Raw genomic sequence first — 12,500 nt, 5'->3', positions numbered from 1 at the left:
ACCTTTCTCCAAATATACAGAGTTCTGGAGGCTTGTGTGCACTCAGAGCTGCTAGGCTCTCTCTTAGGCCTTAAGGGCTTTTGGGGTACAAGCGCCTCACAACAGTGTTTCAATCTCGCCAGGCAGAGACCTACACACAAAAAGGAAAACAGTTGTACTCCACATAAGATGTGGACTTCACTGGTAAACTCAGAGTTGCATCACCTTTCTCTGTGGAGTACTTCACATTCATGAAACTGACCGCTTTCGCTTTAAACAACTAATTGGCGAAAGTAGCTATTTCCCGGGGAAAACTGCAGTTTAAATCGCACAAGCCCTCTGCCGCGTGTGTTTATGTTCTAACGTCGAACTGAACCTATCACCAAAAATACAGTGTTTTGGAGGCTTGTGTGCACTCAGAGATGCTAGGCACTGTCTTAGGCCTTAAGGGCTTCTCTGGTACAAGTGCCTCACAACAGTGTTTCCATCTCTGCCAGGCAGAGACCTACACACAAAAATTAACACAGTTGTACTCCATATAAGATGTGGACTTCACTGGGAAACTCACAGAGTTGCAGCACCTTTCTCTGTGGAGTACTTCACATTCATGAGACTGACCGCTTTTGCTTTAAATAGCTAAGCGGTGAAAGAAGCTGCTTTTCTGGGAAAACTGCAGTTTAAACCGCACAAGCCCTCTGCTGAGGGTGTTTGTGTTGTAACGTCGAACTGAACCTATCATTAAGTATACAGAGTTCTGGAGTCTTGTGTGCACTCAGAGCTGCTAGGCACTCTCTTAGGCCTTAAGGGCTTTTCTGGTACAAGTGCCTCACTACAGTTTTTCAATCTCTGCCAGGCAGAGACCCACACACAAGGATTAATACAGTTGTACTCCACATAAGATGTGGACTTCACTAGTAAACTCACAGAGTTGCAGCACCTTTCTTTGTGGAGCACTTCACATTCATGAAACTGAGCGTTTTCGCTTTAAATGGCTAAGCAGCGAAAGAAGCTGTTTCTCTGGGAAAACTGCAGTGTAACCTGCAAAAGCCCTCTGCCGAGTGCGTTGGTGTTCTAACGTCAAACTGAACCTTTCACCAAGTATACAGAGTTCTGGAGTCTTCTGTGTACTCAGAGTTGCTAGGCACTCTCTTAGGACTTAAGGGCTTTTCTGGTACAAGTGCCTCACAGCAGTGTTTCAATCTCTGCCAGGCAAAGACCTACGCACAAAAAGAGATGCAGTTGTAGTCTACATAAAATGTGGACCTCACAGGGAAACTCATAGAGTTGCAGAACCTTTCTCTGTGGAGTACGTCACATTCATGAAACTGACCTCTTTCGCTTTAAATGGCTAATCGGCGACACAAGCTATTTCAAGGGGAAAACTGCAGTTTAAACCGCAGAAGACCTCTGTCGAGTGTGTTTGTGTTGTAACATGAAACTGAAGCTATCATCAAGTATACAGATTTCTGGAGGCTTGTGTGCACTCAGAGCTGCTAGGCACTCTCTTAGGCATTAAGGGCTTTTCTGGTACAAGTGCCTCACAACAGTGTTTCAAACTCTGCCATGCAGAGACCTTCACACAAAAAGGAATACAGTTGTACTCCACATAAGATGTGGACTTCACTGGTAAACTCACAGAGTGTGCAGCACCTTTCTCTGTGGAGTACTTCACATTCAGGAAACTGAGCACTTTGATTTCAAAGGGCTAAGCGGTGAAAGAAGCTGTTTCCCAGGGCAAACTGCAGTTTCAGCAGCTGAAGCACTCTGCAGAGTGCATTTGTGTTCTAACTTCAAAGTGAATCTATCCCCAAGTATATACGTTTTTGAAGGCTTGTGTGCACTCAGAGCTGCTAGGTGCTCTCTTATGCCTTATGGGCTTTTCTGGTAAATGGTCTCCCAACAGTGTTTCAATCTCTCCCAGGCAGAGACCTACCCACAAAAAAGAATACAGTTTTACTCCATATAAGGTGAGGACTTCACTGGTAAACTCACAGAGTTGCAGCACCTTTCTCTGTGGCATACTTCATATTCAGGAAACTGACCGCTTTGGTTTCAAAGGGCTAAGCTGTGAAAGATGCTGTTTCCTGGTTAAAACTGCAGTTTCAGCCGCAGAAGCCCTCTGCGGAGTGGTTTTGTGTTCTAACTTCAAACTGAACCTATCCCCAAGTATACTGGTTTCTGCAGGCTTGTTTGCTATCAGAGCTGCTAGACGCTCTCTTAGGCTTTAAGGGCTTTTCTGGTAAAGTGCCTCCAAAAAGTGTTTCAATCACTGCCAGGCAAAGACCTACAAACAAAAAGGAATACAATTGTACACCATTTAAAGTGGGGACTTCACTGGTAAACTCACAGCTTTGCAGCGCCTTTCTCTGTGGAGTTCTTCACATTCAGGAAGCTGACTGCTTTGTTTTCAAAGGCTTAACCACAGAAAGAAGCTCTTTCCCGGGGAAAACTGCAGTTTCAACCTTCGAAACACTCTGAAGAGTGCATTTGTGTTCTTAATTCAAACTGAACCTATCCCCAAGTATACAGGATTCTGGAGGCTTGTGTGCACTCAGAGCTGCTAGGCACTCTTTTAGGCCTCAAGCGATTATCTGGTAAAGTGCCTCTCAACAGTGTTTCAATCTCTGCCAGGCAGAGACCTACAAACAAAAAGAAATACAGTTGTACTCCCTATTATGTGAGGACTTCAGTGGGAAACTCATAGGGTTGCTGCACTGTTGGAGTCAAAACCTTTGTGCGTCTCCACCCTCTGTGTGTGCCCCTCCACCTTGTGTGAATGTGCGTGCCCCTGATATGAACTTTACACCCTCCCGGGGACATTTTCACCCCTTCCAGGAACATTCTGGCCATGCCCTACCTTATCTAGCTGGACCAGCTTAGGTTAGGTAACCTAGGAATCGCGAAAGTCCCTGCTCATTCCTGCCTGCGTAAAAGCTACTGTGTGAGAAATAAAAATTGTCAAAATTTTGACCATCGAAAGAGTGCTGTGTGGTTCCTGTCTTCTTGCGTCATTCCCATTCCTGATCCGGGTGTTCCCCTCCTTGAGCCCTACTAATAATGAACTACGCTGGCCGGGCCAAGTGGCGCCCAAACGTGGGGCTCGAGGAATGGCATCTTCACCTGGTGGATGCTGCTCGGAGAATCAGAAGATAAACACCTGAACTGCTGCCCGGACCTGGCGAGCCCGGATCCACGGACATTCTGCCGAGATCTACCTAATATTGGATTACTTCCTCCCCTCTCAGGACTAGTTTGGATTTACGTCCAGTCTGCACGGCCCCCATCCAGCTGTGAGAACAACCTAGAGGGTGAGTGATCGATGCAAATAAAGGATAACAACTAAACCTAGATAGGATCCAGAAACATATGATGGTTAGACATAACCTGCAGGTATATTAGAGATTTTTGAAAATTGGGGAAATTCAGAGAAAGAAAGCTCTAGAAACAAAGCTCCCAGAGAGCCAAGAGACAAACAGACAGCCAAAAAGCAAGACTCCCAGAAACAAGAGACAAAGCACACAGACGGCAGAGAGATAAGGCTCCTAGCGAGGGCCACAAAATATGATATAATCGGGTGGTGAAGGAAATCAAGGGACCACTTGATTATATCCATGTGGATTTAAATACCTACATTTCCAAAAGTCACTGTAAATAGCAGGCCAAGCCCCTAGCGAGGGCGAATACAGCTGTGGGAATATGATGTAATTGGGTGGTGAAGGAAATCGAGGGACCATTTGATTATATCCGTGAGAGTTTAAATACCTAAGTTTCTGTAAATAGAACTATCCTTTAAAACTATAGGTTTCATTAAGAGATAGAATAATTTTAAGGCTAACTTAATTTTTAATTATTATATGTTTGTTTTATTTTCAAGTTAGATTGAGAGAGTTAAATGGGATATTGTGAAGCTTTTACAGTTACATCCTTGGTTAATGTGTCAAGCCTTCTCCTGGTAGTTCTTACTGGAGGGCTCCTAGGAATAGGCTTGGCTTCTGCAGCTCCTTCAGATTTTACATCAAGAGATAGGATAATTTTGATGCTTGTATATTATTTTATTATTAGTGTGTTTGCTTTTCTTATCTGCCTATAATAAATTTAGATTTACATAGGAATAAGTAATTTAAGATATAAATTTAAATTTGCATATAAATAATTAATAAAAAATAGAATCTCTAATAAAGCATATAATATGGGTCAAAACTTAGATAAAACTCAAAGTTTTGTAGAAGACATAAAATCTTCTCTGCTGACATGGGGAATTCATGTTAAGAAAAAGGACTTAATAAGATTTTTTGACTTTATAGACCAAACCTGTCCATGGTTCTCACAGGAAGGAATTATTGATGAGAAACGATAGAATAGGGTTAAAGAATGTTTTGATGATTACTATAAGGAATATGGACCTGAAAAGGTTCCCATACAGGCATATACTTATTGGAATATGATTGATGAGATTTTACAACATGGTCATTCTCATCCTGTTATAGACAGGGCTATAAAATGCTTCTGAGGAATTTCTTAAATTAGAGAACAAAAAGAGCAAAGCCCCATCACCTAGATCTTCCCCCTGTCCTTCTGTCATTATTCCCATACCTGAGCCTAATGCCCCTGAATGCTTCTGAGGAATTTCTTAAATTAGAGAACAAAAAGAGCAAAGCCTCATCACCTAGATCTTCCCCCTGTCCTTCTGTCATTATTCCCATACCTGAGCCTAATGCCCCTGAGGCACTCCCATCACCCAAAATAAAACCTTCTTCTATTTACCCTGTTTTAGATACCCTTAAGGATGGTAATAATACTTCCCTCCCCGAGGGGCCATCTTCAACCTTACGGCCTCCCCCATACCTTTCGCCCCCCTTTTCATCTGTGAGCTCTAATTTAAAAACCATTACCGGACAGGCAAAAAGGGAACTCTCAGAGGAAATAGAATCTCTGCAAGAACTTTTACAAGCCCAACAGGAACATACTGACTTGATGAAAAAGCTTCACTCCCTAAACCTTACATTGGAATCTACTAAGCCCATAAAGAAATTAAAGTCCAAAATAAAAATTTCTCAGGCCTATCCTGTCCTCAGACCATGTACTAAACAACCCAATCCTAAGGACCAAACATCAGAGGGAGAAGAAGAGGGCTCAGATGACAATATAGATGAAACAGAGAATGAGGAGGCAGACAATGAGGCAGAAGATGAGACTCCTGATCTATCCGATCCTACTAAACAAAAATATAGTAAATTGAAATTCAAATATATAAAAGAGCTTAAGAATGCTACTAGCCTCTATGGGCCTTCTGCCCCATTTACTTTATCCCTCATTGAGTCATCAATGATGGAGGATGGCTCACTCCTAATGATTGGTATTTACTAACCAAGGCTGTACTCACTAGAGGAGACTTTTTACTTTGGAAAGCAGACTTTACAGAGAGATGTCAAGTTACCACTTGCCATAATTCAGCTGTGGGGGGTACTTCTAAGGCCTGGATTCTCCCTAAAATGTTAGGTAACTCACCCTATGATTCTAATGAAAAACAGGCCCAATTTTCCGCTGGTCTTCTAGCACAGATAAAAGATGCTGCCTTTTTCAGCTTGGAGGAACCTACCCTCTAAGGGGTCAGCTACCTCTTCTCTTTCAAAAATACGTCAAGAGGCTAATGAATCCTATAGTGATTTTGTGGGACGCCTCACGGACACTGCTGAACGACTTTTCGGTCCAAAAGAAAATGATAGTGAATTTATTAAACATTTGGCTTATGAAAATGCAAATCCAGCCTGCCAGGCAGCCTTGCACAGTCACCGCAGAGGGAAAGAACTCTCTGACTATATTAGGATTTGCTCAGGAATTGACTCTGCCTCTCATAGCATAGGTCTCGCCATTGGGGCCGCCTTAAAAAATTCATCACAAAAAGGCCAATCCATAATATTCTTTAAATGCAGACAGCCTGGTCATTTTTCTAAACAGTGCACTAGGGATAATCGTCCTCCCAATACCATCTGTCCTCGTTGTAGAAGGGGCAAACACTGGGCTTCTCAGTGTTATTCAAAAACTGATGCCCAAGGCAATCTTCTTCCCCCAAGGCCGGGAAACTTCCAACAGGCCCTTCCCCGGGGCCCCAATTATCCAGGTCAGGCCACAGGGATAATCAGGCCTGCTCCCCAAAATCAGAAACCTCAATGCTCTCAAGGGCCACTACAGGATTGGACCTCCATTCCCCCTCCACAACAATATTAACCCCCGAGGAGGGTACCCTGATCCTTTCCACTGGAACATATGGCCCCCTACCTTCTAATACTTGTGGATTAATTTTGGGATGCGTAAACTCTACTTTCCCAGGATTACATATTCTTCCTGGAATCATAGACAATGACTATACAGGAGAAATCAAGCTTCTGGCCACTGCCTCTCAAGGTCCTATTACTATATTTTCTGGCCAAAAAATTGCCCAATTAATTTTACTTCCCTTAAATTACCCTTCCCAGAAACAAAACCGAGATCCCAAAGGTTCTGATTCCTCTAATATATATTGGATAAAGAAAATAACACAGGAAAAACCTATTTTAAAACTTAAAATTGATGGAAAAACTTTTAAGGGCTTATTAGATACTTGTGCTGATGCCACTATAATATGTCAAAAGGAATGGCCTCAATCCTGGCCTCTAAGTGCCTCAGTCACTCATCTCAAGGGCATAGGGCAATCAACTAACCCCCTACAAAGCTCTAAAATCTTACATTGGTCCGATGATGAAGGAAATCGGGGAACTATTCAGCCATATGTCCTTCCCCATTTACCTGTTAATTTATGCGGATGTGATATTCTTTCACAGATGAAATTAATTATGTGTAGCCCTAATGAATTTGTAACCCGTCAGATGTTAAAACAGGGATTTCTTCCAGGACAAGGTTTAGGAAAAAATTCACAAGGAATTACTGACCCCATATCAGTTCACCAAAAACCTGATCGATCTGGGATAGGCTTTAAAATTTTTTCCTAAAGGCCATTGACATGCCTGCTCCCCATGCTGATAAGATTTCATGGAAAAATGATTCCCCTGTATGGGTTGATCAATGGCCACTTGTCTCTGAAAAATTGACAGCTGCCACTATGCTTGTGCAGGAGCAATTGGCTGCTGGACATATTGAGACCACTACTCCATGGAATATACCCATCTTTGTTATTAAAAAAAAGACAGGAAAATGGAGGTTACTTCAGGATCTAAGAGAAATAAATAAAACTATGATACCCATGGGAGCACTCCAGCCTGGATTGCCCACTCCTGTGGCTATTCCCGCTGGATATCATAAGATTGTCATTGATTTGAAAGATTGTTTCTTTACCATTCCTCTCCATCCTGAGGATCGTAAGCATTTTGCCTTTAGCCTACCTGTGATCAATTTTCAAGGACCAATGTCTAGATTTCAATGGAAAGTTCTCCCTCAAGGCATGACTAATAGTCCCACACTATGTCAAAAATTTGTTGCTCACATAATAGATCCCTATAGACAGAAATGGTCCTCCATCTATATAATACACTATATGGATGATATTCTTTTGGCCGGTCCCAATCCCGATGTTCTTTTAAAATATTCTCAAGAATTGTCACAGGCCCTTACATGGGCTGGACTTCAGATAGCTCCAGATAAGATTCAACTCAAACCCCCCTATCTTTACTTAGGGCTCGAATTATTCCCAGAAAAAAATTCTTACACAAAAGTTTGAACTAAGAACTGATCAATTAAAAACTCTTAATGACTTTCAAAAACTCTTGGGAGATATCAATTGCTTCGTCCATATCTTAAATTGACCACTGGTGAATTAAAACCTTTATTTGATATTCTTAAAGGAGACTCAGACCCTACATCTTCTCGCTCCCTAACCACCCCTGCTCTTGAGACAATCAAATTAATAGAACAGGCTATTCAAAACCAAGCCATAACTTTCATCTCTTATAAAGAACCTCTCTTCCTAGTCATTTTCTCTACTAATTTCACACCCACTGGATTATTATGGCAAAAGAAACCACTGTTATAGGTTCATCTACCTGCCTCCCCACCCAGAGCTCTTATTCCTTACACTTCCTGGATAGCCCAATTGTTAAAAATGGGCAGAGAACAAAGTAGAAAAATTTTTGGTAAAGAACCTGATAAAATTATTCTCCCATATTCCCCTGCTCAAGTTTCCTGGATGATGCAAAACAATGATGAGTGGGTCATTTCTTGCATTAATTACCAAGGTACTTTTGATAACCATTACCCAGCTGACAGGCTCCTTCAGTTTCTCAAGGCTCACCCTGTAATCTTTCCTAGAAAAACTTCTCTGCAGCCCCTCGCTCATGCTGATTTAGTTTTTACCGATGGGTCTTCTAAAGGAATTGCTGCCTATACTATTAATGGCATTACAACCTCTTCTATATCCCCTTATCGCTCAGCCCAGCTGGTAGAACTTTATGCTATTTCACAAGTTTTTCAAAAGCTTCCTAATACTCCTTTTAATTTGTATACTGATAGTTCCTATATTGCTCAGTCTGTTCCTTTATTAGAAACTGTTCCTTATATTAAGCCTACAACAAATGCCACCCCCCTTTTTTGCTAAGCTCCAACAACTTATATATAAGAGAAAACAGTTTTTCTTTATAGGACATATTCGTGCTCATTCAGGCCTCCCTGGGCCCCTGTCGTGGGGTAATGAGATAACTGACAAGGCTACACAGCTGGCCCTTTTTTGCTGAGCTCACACCTATCAGTCAGGCCCAAAAAGCTCATTCTCTTCACCATCTCAATGCTCAGACCCTACACCTGCTTTTTAAGATTACCAGAGAGCAAGCCCACCAAATTGTCAAACAGTGTCCCAACTGTGTCACTCAGTTACCTGTTCCTCATTTGGGAATAAATCCCCGAGGCTTGGTGCCCAATGACATCTGGCAAATGGATGTTACTCATGTCCAATCCTTTGGTAAACTTAAATATCTCCATGTTACAATTGATACCTTTAGTGGCTTCATTTTTGCCTCACCACAAACAGGTGAAGCCTTGAAAAATGTTATATCTATGTTCTTATGTGTCTTAGTATTATGGGAAAACCTAGAGTTATTAAAACTGATAATGGTCCTGGCTACACTGGAAAGAAGTTTCAAGACTTCTGTCACCAGTTACAAGTCAAACATATTACTGGTATCCCTTTCAATCCCCAAGGCCAAGGAATAATTGAACAGGCTCATCAGTCTATAAACAATACCTTAAATAAGTTAAAGACGGGAGACCTCTATCCAACAGCCGGGTCTCCCAGAAATATTCTCCATCATGCCCTATTCATCTTAAATTTCCTCGCCTTGGACACTCATGGGAAATCTGCTGCTGACTGCCTGTGGCATCCACAAACTAAAGGAAACTATGCAAAAGTTATGTGGAAAGACCCACTCACTGCTCAATGGAGCGGTCCTGACCCCATCCTCATTTGGGGTCGCGGTCATGCTTGCATTTATGATACCAAGGAAGGAGCAGCACGTTGGCTACCTGAAAGACTTATAAAACAAATAAATTCTAATAATGTATCCAGGGAAAATACAGACCCTGAGACTGTTCCCTATGATTCTCTTATAGAAAAGGAAAATGAAATCATATTTACAAGCAACTGTACTCCTGCTGATCCTGCCAATGGTGGTAAGTAACCCTATTGGGCTAAATCCACACCAGCCAATAAATATAATTTGGGTCATCTACAATACAAAAACTGGCACCATAGCTAATTCCACCTCCAAAGTGACTCCTCCCAACACTTGGTTCCCAGACTTATTGGTTGACATTTGTGACCTAGTCACTACTGCTTGGGACCAAAAGACTTACCCGTGATATGGATGCAAAGACCCAAGGGCCCAGAGTGACACCCGTAAACAGCATTTCTATGTCTGTCCGGGACACTCTAGATCATTAGAACAACAACAAAACTGTGCAGGCCCAGAAATGTTCTTCTGTAAAGAATGGGGTTGCGAGTCTACTGGGTGGATAACTTGGTCACCACCAATAAAGGATGACCTCATTACAGTAACCCGCTATGGGGACTTTACTACACCTGGAGTGAAAAAATGTCATAATAAAGACGACTGTGGGCCATGTTATGAGCCCCCCAAATACCTGGGAACACCGGGAGGAAAATGTAACACCCTGATCATTAAATTCACTGAGGAAGGCAAAAAGAAAGAATGGGTCATTGGAAAGACATGGGGACTTGTGTTATATCTTTCTAGCACCCCTGGAGTTTTGTTCTCTATTAAACAACTTAGAGGACCTCCTCCAGTGCCATCTGTCCCCGTAGGCCCAAATTCAGTCCTAGCTCCACCACCCCCAGTCCGGGACCCTAATATTCCTCACTTCCCAGATTTTAGAAGATATGCAGAATCTCTCATGAATACTACAATTTCTGGCTATAATACATCTCTATCTCTACAATCCACCACACTTCGTCCTCCCAGAGACTCTGAAGAAATTCTAGTTAATCTTGTCAAGAATGCCTTCCTAGCTCTAAATTATACCAAATCTGAATTGACCCAATCTTGCTGGCTCTGTCATAATGTTAGACCTCCTTTTTATGAGGGTGTGACAGTCTCAGGATTTTACACTGTCACTCAAGATCATACAAAATGCAGATGGTCTCAACAAGGCCCTGCTAAACTCACCTTGCAGTCAGTACAAGGTTCTGGCCTATGCTTGGGAAGGGTGCCTAAAACTCACTGCCACCTATGTAATCAGACTCATATCAATTATACTTCAATTCAATCAGGATCTTATATAATTCCTCCTGAAAATGCTTGGTGGGCTTGCAATGATGGCCTCACCCCCTGTATTTCAGGAGACTTGCTCAAAAGAAACCGGACCATGTATTGTATCCTGGTCCAATTAATCCCCAGGATGACATATTATTCCTCAGAACAATTCTCCACCTTTTTTCCAAAAGATGAGCACAGCCTCATAAGACCAAAAAGAGAACCTATAACAGCAATTACATTAGCTATATTACTTTCCCTCTGGGTTATAGAGGCCGGGACGGGCATAACCTCTCTCGCTCTCTCCAACAAATATTATTCAGAACTCCGCCTGACCATAGATGAAGACATCGAACTACTGGAGACCGCCATCTCCCACCTTGAGACTTCCCTCACTTCCCTTGCTGAAGTTGTCCTGCAAAATAGGAGAGGCTTAGACTTACTTTTCCTCCTACAGGGAGGCCTATGTGCTGCACTCAAGGAAGAGTGCTGCTTTTATGTAGACCACTCTGGAGTTGTAAAGGATGCTATGGCCAAGGTCAGAGAAGGTTTAGAGAAGAGGAAGAAGGAAAGGGCCCAATCCCAGAATTGGTTCCAAAATTGGTTTTCCTCCTCTTCCTGGTTAGCTACCCTACTACCCTCCATATTGGGGCCCCTACTATGCTTGTTACTTCTTATCTCCTTTGGACCCTGGGCTTTTAGAAAGCTTACTAACTTTGTTAAGGAGCAAATAGATGCCATACAGGCCAAGCCTATATGAGCTTATTACCATCGCCTCTATCTAATTGACTGTGGCATAGCCGAAGAGGACCTTCCGCCTCTTCCAACACGGGCCATAAGAGCTTAACTCAAAAATTCTAAAAATCAGAAACCCAATGAATCTAAAATTGGATAAATCCTGTTAACTACAACAATGGGCACAGAAGACTCCTTGGTGGAACCAGCTAGTACTCAGAGCTAGCATACCCATCACCTACGTGGGTATAGGTACCTACAGAGGCCTGGGACTAAATACCCAGAGAGGGAAGGTACTAATGCCGGCAAGTACCTGTCTGAGTCCCTGGAGGAGCAAACTTGACTGCATAGGGGCTAATACCAACAATCTCTGAGTTCTTATGGCCATAATCTCCAAAAGACCTCAAGAGATAATTAAAGATCTCACAGAGATCGCCCCTCTCTTGCTACAGATGATCAAAATGATGGGTAAGACAGCCAAATGCATGCGTGGCTGATCAACCTAAGAAAGGGGTTTCTGTCAAAATTGTCGAGTCAATACTCCCCCTCTATGGTTAATGCCTACCAGCCTCGGCCAGGGGCCTCTATGAGCAGCCATAAAAGCCACAGGATGTTGTTCAGTCTGGATGTCATTGAGTTTCCTTCTATGTGGTTTCTTTAAAAATTTTAGGCCCTACATCTTGATATGAATGGCTCTATTTTGCTTCTGCTCTATTTTGCTTCTTTAAAAACTATTAAATATAGAATTGCTTCTTTTAAATTTAATAAATACCATAAGGTTTCTTCATAGTTTAATTATAAATTTATGTTTAAATTAAAGATTTTCTCCACTTTTGTTATAAGTTGATTCAAGAATTATAGGATTGACAAGGCTTCTTTTTCATTTTATTAAAATAGGCTTTTTAAAAATTTAATAGAAAGGGAAGAGATGTTGGAGACCAAGACCCCTGTGCATCTCCACCCACTGTGTGTGCCCCTCCACCTTGTGTGAATGTGCGTGTCCCTGATAGGAACTTTACAACCTCCAGGGGA

This window comes from Fukomys damarensis, unplaced genomic scaffold (assembly GCF_012274545.1).
Source record: "Fukomys damarensis isolate Sample0158 unplaced genomic scaffold, DMR_v1.0_HiC HiC_scaffold_32, whole genome shotgun sequence".
Lineage (NCBI taxonomy): Eukaryota > Metazoa > Chordata > Mammalia > Rodentia > Bathyergidae > Fukomys > Fukomys damarensis.
Note: the sequence above shows the minus strand (reverse complement) of the source record.